General features: G+C 38.8%; 1 protein-coding gene across 2 annotated transcripts in view; it reads right to left on the reverse strand.

Moving 5' to 3' along the window:
• Positions 1 to 18,077, reverse strand: part of erf (Ets2 repressor factor) — a 41,309-nt gene that overhangs the window by 14,282 nt on the left and 8,950 nt on the right. The gene's annotated exons all lie outside the window — the stretch shown is intronic.

Here is an 18,077-nt window from a genome sequence, read left to right on the forward strand (position 1 = left end):
ATTTTTCTGCTAATATTGTGCCTATATTCTTGTTAATTAAAAAACTGGCCCTGATACTCCACTGTATAACAGAAGGAACGATTGAAAAACACTTTTCTGTCATCTGTAATTTCTTTCTTAGAAAAATATAAAACCCAATCATTGTCGCCTCAAGCTGCAGCTGATGATCACTCCGGTTGAATCTGTTCCCACAGACGGCTGATATATCAAACCACAGCCCCTATCAGCATCAAAGCTGGAAAATCAACACTGTTTTAAGAGATTATCAGGCCTTGAAACACGAGCAGACTAAATATGAGATACGGCCTGATAACTACTATCAGGACACACTCTGCGAGCCACACACTATTATACAAAGGTTAAAAGTATGGGCTTCATGCTGCAAGCGCAGTAAAAGACTCAACACTACTTGTGCAGAAGGCCAGACTGAAAGGCTGGAGAGCTGAAGCGTAATCACACACACGCGCACACACACACACCCACCCACACACACACACACCTTATTAGGACCAGATGTGCCTTGGCAATCAGGCTGAGAAAACTCAGGCTGGGAAACATATGGGCACAATATAACAAAGCTTAATTCTCTCTCTCTCTCTGTGTGTGTGTGTGTTCATGCAACTGCTGTAAAAAATCTCGCTCGTCTAAATACCAAGATTACAATTTGTTTCCCACACTTTAAAGTCCCTTGTATGTGTGCAGCGGCGACGCACATGGTCACGGACGCTGCCGCCACGCCGCCGTTCTGCGTCCTATTGATCACAGCAGGATGATGCAACAACGACACGCCTCAATGTATGCGATCATTGCCCGAACGCGCCATATGATGCAACTGTATTATTTACTCCTTTTATCCTTTACTGCCTTCTGCGTTTGATAGGAGGAACTTTATTAAAAGCTCACAATAACAGTGAAAAAGAACCACAAAAAAAAACCTAGACGAAAAACAGACGTGAGTTCCTAAATCTGTACTTTACAGGATGTCTGGACTGTTTAACACACGTTTTAGGAATATTTACTTTTCTCTAGCTCCTCTTAAAATAAAATTCACTTTTTTAGTCCGACATAAAGAAGTGCAGCTTCTTTATGTCAGCTTTCAATTAAAAACTAAACTTTGAAAAGTGGGGTATGTATTCATATGTTGCCGCCAAAATAAAATCCAGTGCAAACAATCGCTTTCAAAGCCAGCCAATTAGTAAATGGAGCCCAGCTGTGTCTAATTGAATCTCAAAATAAATCCAGATGTTCTGGTTCTGGTCTCAGAGGTTCTTCAGCACCATGGAGACCAAGAAACCCAGCAGACACTCATGGAGAACGGGAACCCAAGCAGAACAATGAGAAAAATGGGTTATTTTCTCATGATCTGATTCAGAATCAATTTCTGATTCAAAACGATTTTTCATGATGATTTCGGCTTCAATCTGTAGGTGATCAAAGGATCCTCATGATCTACTGCAGTCTGCTTTGGAAGAATGACATGTCTTTCACATTTATTGTATTTTAAATATTAATCCATGCTAAGATGATATTGTTTATCGAATTGTACTCCAACAATACTCCAGTTACTGTGAGCAGTTTAGTGACACAAATCACACTTCTTCATTTAACTGGTGTCCTAAAGAAGTGCATTACAAATGGGAATGTTTTTCATGAGCGTATTGGGGTTTGTGTGGTTGAACCAGGCAGTCACAGGATGCAATTACATAAAAAATAAGTAATAGATAGTTCATTTCATCACTTTCAATTGCTATCCAAACATTACCACAAAATAATGCGATAAAAATTTAAGTCAACATCGACTCCCTCTGTTAAACGGCACCACTCCCTCCCTCCATCCTGGTTTTACAAAGCGTCATGGAGAGAGCGCCACCTTTCTGCAAATAAACCTCCTCCATGAATGACAATGTTGCAATTTACATTCACTGTGTGAAAATATTGCAAACAGTGATGCTCAAGTCAACCTCGATCTTCCCGGGTATTTGGTAAAAATCAAAATTGAGTCCAAATGTTTGCATTCAACACAGATGGAGCCAAATGAATCTCTCTCTCTTTTGTTTTCTCTTTATTGTGTATAATTAATCAAATTATGATTAATTTTCAACAAATGGTTTATAAGATTATAATTACTTCCAACTGATTGATTAATATCCTATGCTTAGACCTTTTTAAATGTTGTAATTTGGCTGCCAGTTAATACAGAAATAAAGATGGCGGGGTCATATCAGAATGGGATGCAAAATGCACTTTATGCATTTCTGTTCTGAAATATAAACACTCAACAAGCTCCTTAAGTTTCACTTTAATAGAACTCAAGCAGAAAAATTTTGCCCTTTATGTTACGGAAAGGCAGTCGGCCCTCTAGATACAAAAGAAACTCAGGTTTTTAAGCAAATGGCCGCTTATCAAACTTTAGATTAACTGATAATTTGCACCCCTAATTATGTACGTACTTCCCAGTAACTTCCAGTGTAGCAACAAAATGGCAGCTGACAGACAGAGGATTTGTTTTATTTTATTTATTTTTTATTAATTCTGAATCATAGTAAATGAGAATCTGAATTCTTTTGTGAATCACTTTTCTTGGCACACTCCTATTTTTAGTGTTATGATGGCCAAGTCAAAATATTTTTTTTATACAATAAACCAAACGGGTAGTAAAAGGAACTGATCACCCTGTTCTTGTTTGGTTGTTTATTTACAAATCTGCACGTGCTCATTGGTTAATTTAACGCACACTTTCTCTAATCTCCACCCAGACTGAGCGTTTACACCTGCTGATAAAACCCAAAGTGAGTCATGGAAAAAGAGAGCTGGGTATAGTAACACCAAAGTCCAGCCCTGAACGTGCGAAACGCAGCGAAGTTTGGCGCATGCAGTCGGCGGAGATCTGGCAACAACCCGGGTTTTAATAGCAGCTCCTGTCAAAGTAACACATTAAACAGAAGCCCATCAATGAACTAGAAGCCCACTCAGACAGGAACAAAATATTAGTGTGGCTGCTGGTGAACAACGTTGCCACATTATAGCCAAAGGTCAAGTTCAAGGCTGTGGATCTACACTGTATCAATATTCATCAATATAGTTACACAATTTAGAGGTTAAAGACCAACTATTGAACTCTTTGGTTGCCTTTGAAGTTGAACAGAAATAAACACTGACTTTAAAAAACACCATAGTATTGTGCGTGCTGTGATGGCGTAGGGAATAACGCGACCCACGTTTGGAGGCCTCGAGTCCTTGAATTCCGTCGCGGGTTCGATTCCCGGACCTGGCGATATTTGCCGCATGTCTTCCCCCCTCTCCATCCCCCTTTCCTGTCATCCTACTTTCATATAAGGGACACTAGAGCCCACAAAAGACCCCCTGGAGGGGAAACAAACAAACAAAAAAACACCATAGAACTGAACTTAATAGCTTCAAACTGATGTTTTCCTGCAACATGATGATCCTTTCTCGTTCTGTCTTTTAAAAATTATTAAAATAATTTGAACCTGATAAAAAAAACCTGCCGTTTCATATGAAAAGCAAAACTAAGCAAAAGAATGCCTAGAAAGTAAGCAATAAGCAATAAATCAATTAATCACATAATAAGAGTAATCAATTACTACAATAATCGTTTGTTGCAATCCGAGCTTGATTTATGAAAAGAAATAAAAAACAAATCAGAAGGAAAGTTTTGAATAGAAACATGTGGTGATGCAAAGCCAGCAGCTGCGCAACATCCTGCAAAACATTTCCAAAAATTCAGAGCATGGACAAAAACTTGAGTCTCTGGAAAACACAGTGGCAATAACTGGAAAAACTTTATACTACACATAAACCCTGAATACATCCTTTATATATTATAACAATGCAACTTTCTTGCTTTCCTTCATGTTAATCTAAGGACCAAAAGCATCAGATGCAGCAACTTTGTGTTTTAACCAGTAAAGATTTGAGAAACGGCATCATAAATCCAGGAAAACCGAATCGTTCCTGATGACTAATGGACCACATGCTGCATTCAGACCTCCTGTGGAGCTCAGAGGGAACGCCAACAGAGACAGACAAGCTGGCTGAGATAGCTAGCAGCCATCTGAAGGCAGATTACTAATTTGGTCTGAGCATATGATCCATACTTCAGACAATAAGCCGGGTGTCACTGGGCACAGGTGAGGCGCCATGACACAAAACGCTGCTGCCTAACGATGGGGCGTGTAGGAAAGTTTGATGTGCACAGTCAGGGTATTTTAAACTAAAGTGGGTGAGCTAATATTTCACAGGCACAAAGTACAAAGATACACGAGACAGGTTAGTGAGCGGAGGTAAGTGGGTTCATGCGTGGGTGCGCAGAGCACACAGACAGAGCGCAGGAATAGCAACCGTGCCCACTGCGTGTGCGCTGCAGATGTCCCCGCTGACTCATAGCTCGTTCGTTTGTCGTTAAGCTTTCACAGATTTCGCCTTTCTCCCCCTCAACGCTGCTGCCGTTTCTTTCTTTTTTCCCTTTTCATACAGGTCCCTCCCTCGCTCAGCCTCTCCTAAGACAAACCGTGTCCTAGCAACCGGAGCTTTCAGCGCCGAAAATAAACAGAAGAGTCACGACAAATGAGACAAAATGAGACTCAGTAACGGAAAAAGTTGCCACGGGAGTTTGAAGTTCTGGGCCTGGGTCCACATAAATGGCAGTGGTGGTATTATCGGTTTATTGCTGCATGATGCTGGCAAACATAAATGATGCTGTGGTTCAGAAATCCTGCCTTGGAAACATTAACAAGAGAAAATCTAGAAGGACAGGTGATGATGCAGCTAAATTATTAACGTCTGTTGTTTGATCTTGTGTACTACAGCTGCTCTAAAGTTTGCATTAACTTTATAATCTGATGCACCAGATACAGATGGCATCATACAATAGAAATTATGGCTGGTTTTTATGTTCTTAGTGGACTGGACCGATGGTCACAGATGTTGTAGATCTGATCTGCACTTATTGCTGTAATAGTCTGCTGCTTATATAAAGATGGGAATGAAACTAGAAATCAGAAGTACACCACCCAGTTTCCTGGCATCTGTGCAGTTATTTTAGCTTGTATTGGGCTGGAAAATAATTTATTTTACTTAGCTAGTTGAAAAATGAAAAAATAAAAAGAGAGAAACTGGAATGTTCAGATCTAATATACTGGACAAGTTTAGTCCTTCGTCCATTTCTGATACAAGAAGTGCTCAGAAAGAGATCCACGCTGCTTTCACACCTAATAGACTTGGTTTGATTAGGGAGCTAAAATTTAAATATTCCATTTTCAGCTGCTATGGTTCTAAAAACTTTGGAAAACCTATTCCCCTCCTCGCCTGTGAGGGGGCAGCACCAAAAAAAGCCATAGAAGGAAACAGCACCAAAACCTCTGAAGACATTGAGAACAACAATGCAAACAAAAATGAAGTGGCATTGGATTTTAGCAGGTGTAGGATTTCTTTTTTGTGTTTGGTGAAAGATGATGAGTCATTTCTGCTGCTAGCGCTAGCATGCGCATACAGCCCTGGCCTGTAGTGTACATGATGTTCACACATGCATTTGAAACGGACCAGAGTTCACTTTAACCAAACAGAGACTGAGGTTTGTAAGTGGACCAGAGTTTGCCTCTTTGGTCTGAATCAGAGTTTGATTTTGCATTCACAGCTCCCCAAATGAATCGAACTTTCTAGGCAAACAAACAAGAGTTTGATTAAAGTGAACTTTATTTTTAAATTACTTTCAGAAGGAGTTTTAGCGCTACAACAGGATGTATGACTGGATCCCTTAAGTGACTATTACTCAGCCTCAACACAGCAGCAAATGACTAAAACAGGTGAGGAACCAGTTTATATTTAAACACAAAGCGTGACCTTGTCCGTGTGTTTATTAGTCTTTATTGAGGGAAAAATGATTTTTAGGCTCTCTGTCATTTCCACCAATAGTAACACCGGGCTGATGATCACGTGACTCCTGTGATGTGAATAAAGTGAACCACCTGATCCCAGCACAAAAATGATCAAAAAAACAAGTTTTTTCAAAATTGCCCTGTTTCCATTAAGCAAACTTATTTTCGTAATTTCAATTTGAACAATTTTATGATTAATGGAGTGATGTAAAGTTTGTTCTGGAGGCTAGAACTGTCAGCTGACGAGGGTTTGAAAACATTTGCAAACTTCATAAATTTGTAACAAAAAAAAGAGGCATCTAATCATCACTTTCTGAGAAAGACACTACATGGAGTGAAACTTTCTGGTTTGATAGAATTGATTAAGAAGCACCACCAAATAATAAAGCTAATGAATCATAATCATCTCTGTTAAAGATTATTAGAGTCAAATTGGACCCAAATTAGTCTTTAAAAGACAGCGCTGCCCCTCAGTGATCAGGTAATTTTCAGGAAGTGTACAAGCAAACACTCAGATCTCACGGGACAAAAGCCTTTGTGCAATAAAGCAAACTCTGCTCCAGACAGGAAGAGGTGAAACGCAGCATTTCAGACCTTTGCTGAGTCTAAATATAGAAAAAGAGCAAAGCAGAATTCCCCATTAGCCTGCAGAACCGAGCCACCTGCGTTCTCCTTTCCAAGAGAAACACGCCAGCAATCAGTGAGTGTGCAGGTTCGACACGCAGCCCGGCTTTCCTCGGGAAATCTGACGTCACGGCTGTTGGAGCGCTGCTCATAATAACAGATTAACATCACTGGAGTATTGTTAGAGGGGGTAAGAGCAAACACAGCCTCCAATGGAAAACTGTTTTCTCTAGCAGAAAAAAAAAAGTTTCTGCAGCACGCTACTCCATCTATCCATCTATCCCCCGTTTATTTTTCCCTCCCTTCCTCTCATTCTTTGCCGAATCTAAATTTAGCCTATGGAAAGGTCGGTGTGCGTTGCAGGGGCACGCAGAGCAACGCGCAGAGGTAACAGGCCGGCTGGGATCTGCATCGGGTTTATCGGAGCCGGGATCAGGACAGCGCAGAAAAGCAGGAAATAAATGGGTACAGAGCAGGAAACGGGGAATCTCTGCTGGGCGGGTTATATTCCTGGGAAAAAAACACAAATAAACACCCTGCTGCAAGCTAGGAAGTCCAAAATAACAAACAGTTTATAATGATCAACTTATGGCCATCTTCATCAAACCGTCTGGTTTCCATGTTTACTTTACAATAACCATCCCTCTGCCACACTGGAATCACAAAAAGACAGCCTAACGCCGCTTTAATGAGGAGGTCTGAGCCTCAAACTGCTGTTTAAAAACAATCTTCTCCTCACTGAGCTGAGCTCATAATTGCCCCTAAAGGATGGAGTTCAGATGCGAGGAGCCAGGGGCTTAAAGCCGGGCGGAGTCGGAGGCGGCACGAGGAGGAACTCAGGTGGAAACATAGAGATGAGGATGAGACGGAGGAAGAGACAAAAAAAAAGATCAAAGAGAAACAAGGACAGCGTGAACCCTCAGGTTTCACATGATCACTGCGGCTTAAAGAGACACATCGTAGGTTAGAGGATACCAGCTAAAGAGAACTGAGAATAATCTCCAACCAGGATGCAGACAGAAGCTTTTAAAGGTGAGCTTGAGTTACCTTTTCAGCCGCAAGACAAACAAAATGAGACAGAAGGGCATAAAGAGAGACGGGAAACGTTCCAGGAAAAGCAATAATTGTTCAGAGAAGAAAAGCTTGAACGCAAAAATCAGATGACATTTTTCTGATCTATTAAAATAAAGTTGTTGGAAAGAGACTAGATGAAGATTTTAAATTGTATTTTCCCCACCTGATAGCCCAGTAGAGTCAGTTTATTTGTTACATTTTCAGCTGGTATGGTTTGCTTTCACACTGCACTGCATCAAACAATCTAAACCAATTGAAAAACCTGTTCCCCTCCTCACCTGTGGGGGTGCTGCACCAAAAACCACTGAAGGAAATGACACAAAAAACTCCGAAAAAGACATGAGCGCAACTTTCTTCTTCATGAAATATCAACGAAAATAGAGTTTAGTCATATGTTAGCAGTTGAAGGTTTTCTTTGTTGACTTTGGTAAAAGACCACAAGCCATTTCTCTCGTAAGCACTAGACACGTGCATTTATTTTGGTTGTATTTACCCAGAATGCACTGTACTGTATTGAATCAGTTTCTGGTCCACTTGGCGTTCACATGTGCACTTCCTAACTAGATCAAAGTTTGTAGGTTAACCAGAGCTCGCTTTTATGGTTCCCATCAGAGTTTGATTCACATCTCCTCAAACAAACTGGACTTTCCAGGAAAATGGACCGGAGTTTGACTGAAGTGGACTAAACAGGGCTGGTGTGAATGAACTCATTCATTTGAGTGAAAAAAGTCACACAACCAAACTGAAGTGGTGAAGTGTGGGAACCCCAAAGTGAGGGCGCGGTGAGACTGATGTCAGCGCATATAACGATGTAAACAAACTATTTATGGTGCATGTATAGTATGAACTCAACTCTCTATGCTCCATAAATATAGATAAACTTCCCCCATATCAAAGTGAAATGCTAAGAAAAGTACAAAGCATCTAGAAAACATGCTATGAGTCCCTTCCTCAGATCTCAGAGCTGGAATCTGGCTTCTATGTCTTTGATACTTCCTGTAGTCTGAAAACCAAATAATTCAACAATGTTTCACCGTTTAGAGATGGACAATTTCAGAGCAGGCAGCCACATTACTGTCATGTGCAGAACGATAAAGAAAATGTATTTTGTCATTACAAACCTTGTTTTGTTGTTTAATAAACGGAAAGTTCAAACACTCTCCTGTCTATTTTTTTTCCACTCTATATTTACACAACAAAACGTTTCTTGCTGCCGACTGCCTCCACATTTCAAATGAGCTGAAGAAGCAACAAAAGGAATGTTTGCTGGGAAAAAGATTTATCTATCACAAATCTTTATAATTAGATCAAACCGAGTTCAGTCAGAGGAAAAAGTAGACAAGTGACTTCCTGGCTGCTTCTGAAACCTCTCTGCAGGTCCCAACTCCACACTCAGAGGCAGGAAGTTGGCTGCTAAACTTTTTCTTCTTACATGTCTTGTTGCAAAAAATACCTTGAAACTTTTCCACATTCTTTTTCTTTGGTTCAGTCAGGTTAGATATAGAGAATCAAAAGATATTTTTTAAATTTCTTCCACACATTTCCAATTAAATTTAGGTCATTCTAACCTTTGAAAATACAGTAATATGTAAATTGGCTTCTTGCTGGAATGTGAACCTCCATTTTTTGACGCAATCTCCCACTCGAGTGTGAATCTCTGCAGCTCCTCCAGAGTAACTAAAAGTCTTTTCACTGCTTTTCTCATTAATATTCTCCTCGTTTAGGTTCCAGTTTGTTACACTGGATTTCATTTGGGGGTAACAAAGAGAAAGGAGGCTTAAAAATCAACCAATACCATCTTAGTATCATTTACTTTCAAATAAAAACTGCAGGAAATGAAAAACGTTTTTTTTAAATGTCTATATGCACTTTTTAGAACTGTAGAGTTGAAATATGAACATCAGGAACTATATCTGTATCCGTCCCAGTATTTAAAAAAATAATTCTTGATTGTGTATCGTGACAATATGTCCGGTCCATAAGGACAGATCTATTCAGTCTAATTCTATGTTTGGTGCTTTCTTTTTTGTTACATTATATAGAATCCCTCATTACACTTTCTGAACCATTTGAAAGAAGGTTTCTGGAAGTTTATTTGTATTGTTCCACTAAGGCAGTAAACCCATCGTTTTTGTCAGTTTCAGTTTATTATTGATTTTTACATTGGCTGTTATACCCCTAATCTAAAAAACATCTAAAAACCATGTTTTTAGATGTTTGACCAAGTTTGTAAAGCTATTTAAGTGTGCTGTACCGGAGCAGAGTTTTCAAATAAATTTGTGATTTAGTATATTTATGTCTCAAAACCCCCAAACATTTTAAGTCAATTGAGCTCCGTTTCTCTGTATTGGATTGCATCGGAAGTGAAAAAAGGTTCAATGTGCACCTCTTTATGTTCAGTCAGTCATTATGATATGATACAACCAGCGAAGCCTTCATTGTTACACAGCTGTTTTGATTTTTCATAATTCCAATCCAATTAAAGCTGGTAATTAGGTCCTGGCAGCGTCAGTGGGTGGAATAAAACTCTTCATGGGAACGCATCATTACTCGAGTGTTAATGAGAAACAAAATCCTTCAGCAATTGCATCGGTGATGATCTCACAGCTCAGGACTCTATCTGCTAATCTGGAGCGCCTGAGCCAAGGTTGAAGCCTTATCAGTTTTCCCAGCGAAGGAACACATACATGCATGTACACGTGCTGCCGAACGCGTCGGAGCATGCTTTCCCTTCCAGAAAATGACAACCCTGTAGAACATTCACCTGTAATGAGCTGCTGGCTGCGTGACTACCCTGCAGGAGATCTGTAGTACATCCTGCCGCCGTCGGGGCACGAGGATGAACTTGGGTTTAAATAATTGAAAGTAAAAAAAAAAAAAAGAAAAGAAGAAAGACTGAAAGTTTTAAAGTTTGCATGTTACGGATCTGTCTGTGTGCAGGAAGTGAGTGAAGCCGACACCCTGCAGAGTGAAGTCAACCAAACCAGACATCTCCACAGTCGGGCAGGTTCTTCGTTGATTAGGCGAATCAAACTGGCCATTCGGTCGGCGCGATGAAAAAGAGAAACACTTTTTTACTAGAAAGGCTTGTTAAAAACCTGAAAACCTTTAGAAGTGTTTCCCGTGGCTTGTAAAGAATGATCAAACGAGACGTCAAATACAGAGCGTGAGGAGAAAGAGACAAAGAAATAACGGGGATTTTTTTTTTTTACCTACTGACACATGACATAGAATCTAAAATAAAATACATTTTATAGTTTTTTTCTGGGTAAATCAATTGTTGTCTTTCCATAATAGATCAAACAAATATGCAGAAAAGTAAACAATGTCCACACAAATGAGGTGACGTCAAAGTTGAAAAACCAACTCTGATATTAATACACAACACCTTTTCCACCAAACACAGCAGTAATAAAGTCTCCACCTTAAATTTGAGTTTATTAAGAGAAGATTTATATGGCCAATCATCCAGTAAGGAAGAAGGGAGTCAGGAGAAATGTTTTCTGGGTGAACTAACGTCTCAGACTAGTACTTCATAGAAGGATTTAAAAGCTTAACATGCCTCATATTTACTACAGATGTAACAAGAGTCACATGAAACCCCAAAGTTCTGGCAGTTTATAAACAATCTGCTCTGGTTCTGACCAGCATTTTCACTCTGTTGTGCAAAAGCATAAGTTAAAATGACACAAAAGTTGGTTGTCTAATTTCTCAAGTGCTTTAAGTGAGTTTACCTTCTCTATGAGTTTTTCTGCTGCTAATATTCTCACAAGTCAATAGTCCGCCATACATAAATTCAAGCTTTTACAAGATGACTGCTGTTTGATCATGACTCCATAATATCAAAATAATTTTTTAATAAATATTGGGATATTGATTATAATCTGCCTATATTTTCCCGATTTCAGGAAACATTAACATCTCACTAGCCAAATATTTTATTTGCATGGAGAGTGAATGAATGTAACACGAATATGATATATTACTTATTTGCAATTGCAAACATTTACATTACAAAGATTATTGATTCAATCCATTGTGCAGCCCTATTTCTGGAGTCAAATGGTTAAGAACAGCAATCAGAAACCCAACTAATGTAAATAAGGTGAAACATGTTCGACATTAATATCTGAGTATATTAATTATTATGATTATCTTCATAATCATGACAACAGTTTTTCAAAAACTAAGACACAGTGGCTCAAGTATATGGGAATGACAAAAGTAAAGTGATTATTTTAGCAATTGATTATTCTTACGATTTATTGATAAATGGGGTAAAAAAAAAAACAACCTGGCACATTCTGCAGATTGTACAGCATTAGAAATACACAAAGATGCAAATAAACTATTCTTACTTATAAATAAGAAAATATTTTTTAATCTTAAACAAAAATATTCATATTTTACAAAAATATTCATATTTTTGTACAGTTTTGATTTAATCACTACTCTGTTGTTCTGTCATCAAAATAAAAAAAATTTGAGTCTGTATACTCTAGTTAATGATTAATCAATTGCTAAATTAGTCTAGGATTATTTGAATAATCAACTAATCATGATTAATTGTTTCAGCACTATATGAAAGTAGACTCAACCATGTTACCCCAAAAACATTTACATAAAAATTAAATATTATATGCCACCTCTTTATTTGTGTTATTTCAGCAAAATTACCTTTCATAGAGTCTGTATATTCCAGTTAATGATTAATCAATTGCTAAATTAGTTGATGGTTAATTGAATAATTGATCACAATTGATTGTTTCAGCACCACATTAAAGGAGACCGAACCATAACCCCCATAAAGCATTTACGTAGAGATTAAATTCAAAGTATACAGTCCTTTATTACTTTACCTAAATATTTAGCATTAGAAACAACTTGTGATTGTATTAATGCAGAGCTGTGGTTTAACAGAGGGAGGACATCTGAGGAAAGCAATATCTGCTTTTAAATCTCAAATATGGCTTCAGTGTTGTGGTTTGTTCAGCAGACTACTCTCATTTTACTCCAATACACACACAGAGGCACAGTAGCAAACCCAGCACCGCTCACTGAGTGACTTCAGATATCTGATTTAGACGTCTGAACACTAGTGTGCAGGAATACACGCACAAAACCACGCGCATACATGTGTCACCACAGCCCTGAATAGATCTATAGCTCTGAATCCGACGAGCTACATGAATGAGTCACTCTCGCTCTCTCTGCCAATCAAATGTCATCTTCTCATTTTGCTTCTTTCCAATAAGGCAGTTTTTCCTTTCAGCGCGTTTTCCAACAGACGGAAAGGCTCCAGTGTTGATTAAGACAACTGCATACAAGCAGTTGGGAGATGTGACAGAGGAAGGATGAAACAGCATCTATCTATCTGAAATTAGCAACAACGATGTCATAATCCCCCCTGAAGTCACAAAACCTCCCGACCCAGCCAGAGGAGACATCACAGCGACTTTAATTACTACATGGTGCCAAACTCATAACACATAATATTCATATCTGGTACTGATTAACTCTCATTCCAAGGGATTTTAAAGTTCTTTTACAAAGTTAGCCTACACTCTAATGCATTAAGAATCAATATAAAAACCTTTTCACATCTGTTTAGGATGAGAACAACAACTGGGAGCTTTAAGACAAAAATAAGAAAACTAGCATATAAATTAATTTATTATTGACAGATTTAGCTGCAGCTTCACACACAAAAAATAAAGTAACATCCAAAAAAAACAGAGTTTGGAACTCTGGATTAGACAGGTGTGTGCTAATACAGCGCCAAGCCGGAGAGACATCAGCAATGGCCTTGAGAAAGAAACATCCTGCTCTGTTTGGATGCATCCCTGCTCCAACACACCTGAATTTATAGCCTGAATTACCTCCTTGACACGTCAGCAAAGTCCTGCACTCGAGGACTGGAGTTGTACACCCCCGCTCCATGGTGAAAAAGATTCGCAAATGGAATTTCACCCCAAGGTCTGATGGAAAAAATGCTCAGAAAAAATGCACAAAACCCATAGCTTCATGTCATGTCGGTTAACATGCTAGAATCCAGGGGTGAGATGGTCTAGTCAAAGCTCAGACCTCAACCTGACCAACCAATACCTTGACTTAGAGCCAATCAAACTATTTTAAAACTTAGATACATTTGATTTATTGTCATTGTACAGTAAACTGCACAATGAAATTAGTAGTATTTATGGCATTTATAAACAGTCAAAACACACGAGACTGGTGTGATCTGGGAAACACGTCTCTGTGGTGGGCAGGACGATGGAAAACTTGAAGGATAGATTATCGGGAGCAGGAGATTTAAAGGAGCTGCTCTTCATGCAGCCTGTTGATGGTTTAGCCAATAATTTCTCAAACAAATTCATATCAAACTGGGGCTCCAGCTAACAATTATTTTTAGTAATCGATTATTTTAGGGCTGAAACGATTAATCAGATAAATTGTGATTACTGAAATAATTAATCTTTTTTATAAGAAAATCATCATTTTACTGCGTAAAATGCAGTTACACAGAATTCACTTAATTTACACTTAATCATCTGTAACAAAGATAAATCTGCAGCTAAACAAAACCAAAATGTGAAAAACATCAATACAGTGCAGGCTAATCTGTTTATTTTTTGGATAAACTGATTAATAGTTGGACAGAAAAAAGCTCCTTGATAGATTCTTTTAAAACCTTTTTTCACAGCCAAAGATTGATTATTAATTTAGCTGATCATCCGATTAATCGTTTCAGCCCTCAATCAAATATCCATAAACAGCCTGTGGGTGAAGGAAAAGCCCCGGCCTGAAGGTGTTGTGGGAAAAAAGCCAGACTAAAGCGCTGTTAATCATCTGATGCATGTTCTTCGTGTCTGATTAACATCATCAGTCAGTGTTTGTGGGAAGTTTTGTTGATTGGATCCATCTGGCCTCTCAAGCATTCCTGACTAATAGTTTTCAAGCCCCTCCTAAACAAAAGCACCTCATCAGCTCCGCATGCAGCGGGTCATCACTTCTGCAGTTTCATCAAGACTGTAACACGAATATTTGTTTTCCCGCCAGACGGCTGCGGTTCTGCCCCTGCCACTCTCTGGCGTTGGTTTGTGTAATTTATCTGCCATTTGAGACTTGTAGAACAATCACAGCGACAGTGATCCGCTCTGGAGAAATGAGTCTGAACTTCTGAAAAACTTTAAAAAACGAGTGTCAGCAGACACGGGACTTTCAACATATGTGACGTCTGGGAGCGTTAGTCAGCCTTTCCTCAGAGGAAAAAGTCGCCGCAGTCTTAATTCCTCCATTACATTAAATCTGGGTCTTCCAGTCTGCAGACAAAGTGGCTCGCTCCGTTTGTAAAAACATGAAAGATTGGAGGCACGACGGCGTCACCGCAGGGAGATGGCAGCCCAAACGAGCGCAACACGCTCACGAGCTGCAGTGAGAAAATTAAAAGAGTGTGTGTGTGTGTGTGTAATTAATACAAGACATATATCGGCCGTTTTCATGGCACGTGGGGGGTCCAGACCCGTAATAAACGGAGCATGCTCAGAGTGGGCGAGGAGAATGAGTGGGAGTCTAAGAGATTAACGGGTTTTATGTTATGATTCTCGCTCATTCATCACTGTCACCGACTGGTGTTCACACAAACTACACAGACAGAAAATAAGTCAGATTATTAAAAAACGACTAAAGTTCGCTCTTTAAACTAAGCTACATCTTAAATGTTATTTAACTGTTATTTTTATTAAGGTTTGGGTCGAAATCAGGTTGGTCTGTGTGCTGCAGGTGATTAAGCAACAAAGCTTATCATTCATCCTTATAGCCATTACATTTAATGGTCTTTTTTTACTACGTTATGAAACAATTTTTAACATTTTATATGACTTTCCCCCAGTTATTATGCATCTGTGCTTAATTACAGTCTCCTACCTGCTAATATAGTACGTTTTGATCAAATTTGAGACCTTTCAAGGTTGTTTTAGTCTCATGTGCATATTGTTCTTGATATAAAATGTTTCTTTTATGCCCTTGAGTGTAGAAAAAAAACATCTTTTTACTAGTAATACATGGAAGACCTCAAAGGCATTTTACTTACTTAGGAAAACATTTTTAAAAACCCAGAAAAACACATAATTGAATGTATAAACCAAGTAATAAACAGCCCTTCTATTTCTTTTCTGGTAGATTTTCTATTGCGCCTTAGACCAAAAAAGGAATCGGATTACAGACGCATCAAACATTTTAAGGCCAATTTGTGATTTCAGATTTTCTGAAATACAGATTGGAATATCTCATTAAAATCGATAAATGTCATTGATTTATAGATGCCAACATTTTCCTATCCAGCATGTTTTTAAATCACAGATCAAAGTAGGAAACTGAAGATTAAACAGAAATTTTGCCCCTGAAGTTGATCTCTCTTTTAGTCTAAATGAACAGCAGCAGCTCAGGCCATATAGGGCTTCACATTATTTTCAAAACTGTCAATGTCAAAGGTGAAAAGATTTATTGTTAGCATGACCTGTTAGCATTTAGCTAAACTCAGTTTCCAGTATTTCTAGCGTTTCTCTGAATCTTTCAGAATATTATCACCATATGAGCAGCAACAAAATTAAATCCAACAAATAATACTGAGTAGATGTGGACCAACTGTTGAGCAAAAAACATAAATAAGATTCATAACTGAAAAGCAAAAACTAGATTTTGCAAAAGATTAAAAAAGTTCCTCCATCCGGCTCTGAGTTGGGATGTTTTGCAGCATTTTACTGTGAGTCTATAAAGTTTGTTTCCGTCTCGTCTTTAAAGTAGGCGTTTGAGCTTTAGCGGTACGGCACCTTCACACAGAGTCACAACAAACACACCACACACTGATTCCCAAGGCTGGCCCTGACGGCCATAAGAGAGAGACAAAGCTGTAGGATTCCCAGCGGAGTGATGACTGGAACAAACATGATGTGAGCGCTGCTGAACGCTGATCATCACCTGTTTGCTCCGTTCCCAGCAGAGAACCACCCTCTGAACCTCAGAGGAACGTTCACACCCGACGCTAATTTGGTCCAAATCAGCTGATGAGTTTGTTAGTTTGGTTTGGTTTCTAAATCTGTTGTAACAAACCAAATTAGTTCATTTATTGGCTTGATGTGTTCAGGGTTGGAATAGCTAATGTGAATACAGGTAAGCCTGTTGCAATAAGAAATAAATCAGTTAAAGGCATGATAAATTAAAACAAGCTCAATCTTTTGCATGATTCATCATTTCTCTTCTAAGTCCATTGATCTTTGATAATGTATTCTTGCATTATTATGCCATTACCACTGACTTGAATGGTCTCAAAACAATATTATTGTTCATCGCAATAACTTCTAGGACAATTTATTGTCCAGCAAAATTAGTTATCGTTACAGGCCTATACATGCCCGCCCCTCTTTTCTGGGTATTATTTTAGGCCATGGGAAATGAATAAAAGTGAGCTTTAAACAGATTCAACACCTCAGAGGTGAAAACACTCATAAATATGCCAACTTTTCCTAAACTTTCTCTAAAAGCCAATACCAGTACCACAGACATGGCCCCGATGTGTGATAATAAAACCTCCTGTTAGATTTTTCAGATATTATCCATGGTTCAGTACCAGGTGCCTGAGTTTCATGCCTCACTGGATTTCAGAAGGAGCAAAGAGCTGCAGGAGGTTCAGAAAACTCATGTTGGAGTAACTGTAACACTTCAAAAACCATCAAAACCAACAAACTTCCAGGCTTTTCAGCATTTACAGGTAGCGTGAGAGCTCCAGGTAAAAGTTTATGATTCATCTGGTTAAACTGTATTCAGAAATATCTTCTGATGAGCCGAATAAAAGACATTTAATGCAGCAGAAAAAGGAAGCATTGTGTCTTCTGTGTGTTCCTGGTTTCTTTCACCGTGTTTGATTATGAAAAATAAGTTTTTAGTTCAGCATAAAACCTGGATTTAAGAAGGGTGGCCTGCAAATCAAAAGATCCTAGATGTCGAAAGGTGTGGACAAAGTGTCTCTGTCTGCCTTGCTGGGTCGATGTCTGTCTCAAAGGGATTCAAACAGGACCTTACTGTTGACATAAAGATCAAAAATTTAATATTTCAACAGCTTTTCAGCAAAACTCTTCTTTGCAGAGTTTATTTGTGGGGTTATTAATAAAATATAGATAGTATAGATAGACAGCTGGATGTTTTCTATAGAGCAGTGGGAGCTTTAAAATGCAGGTGCAAAGCCAACAGAGGTTCAGGAAAGGCCTGGTCTGGATCAACCAAGTCCAAACAACCACAAACCGAGCCGCTGCCGCCAGTTGGCAGGTTTCCCCCTGAGAGCCTCTTCAGGTGGTCTTCAGGCTTATCCTGCATCAATCCTGAACGCTTTCTAAATTCAACAGGTTTGTTTTTACTATCAAAGACTTTCCACTGGTGAAGTAATGCGATGCTGATGAATGGATGGAAGTCATGTCAATACTCCCA

This window comes from Xiphophorus hellerii, chromosome 13 (genome assembly GCF_003331165.1).
Source record: "Xiphophorus hellerii strain 12219 chromosome 13, Xiphophorus_hellerii-4.1, whole genome shotgun sequence".
Taxonomy (NCBI): domain Eukaryota; kingdom Metazoa; phylum Chordata; class Actinopteri; order Cyprinodontiformes; family Poeciliidae; genus Xiphophorus; species Xiphophorus hellerii.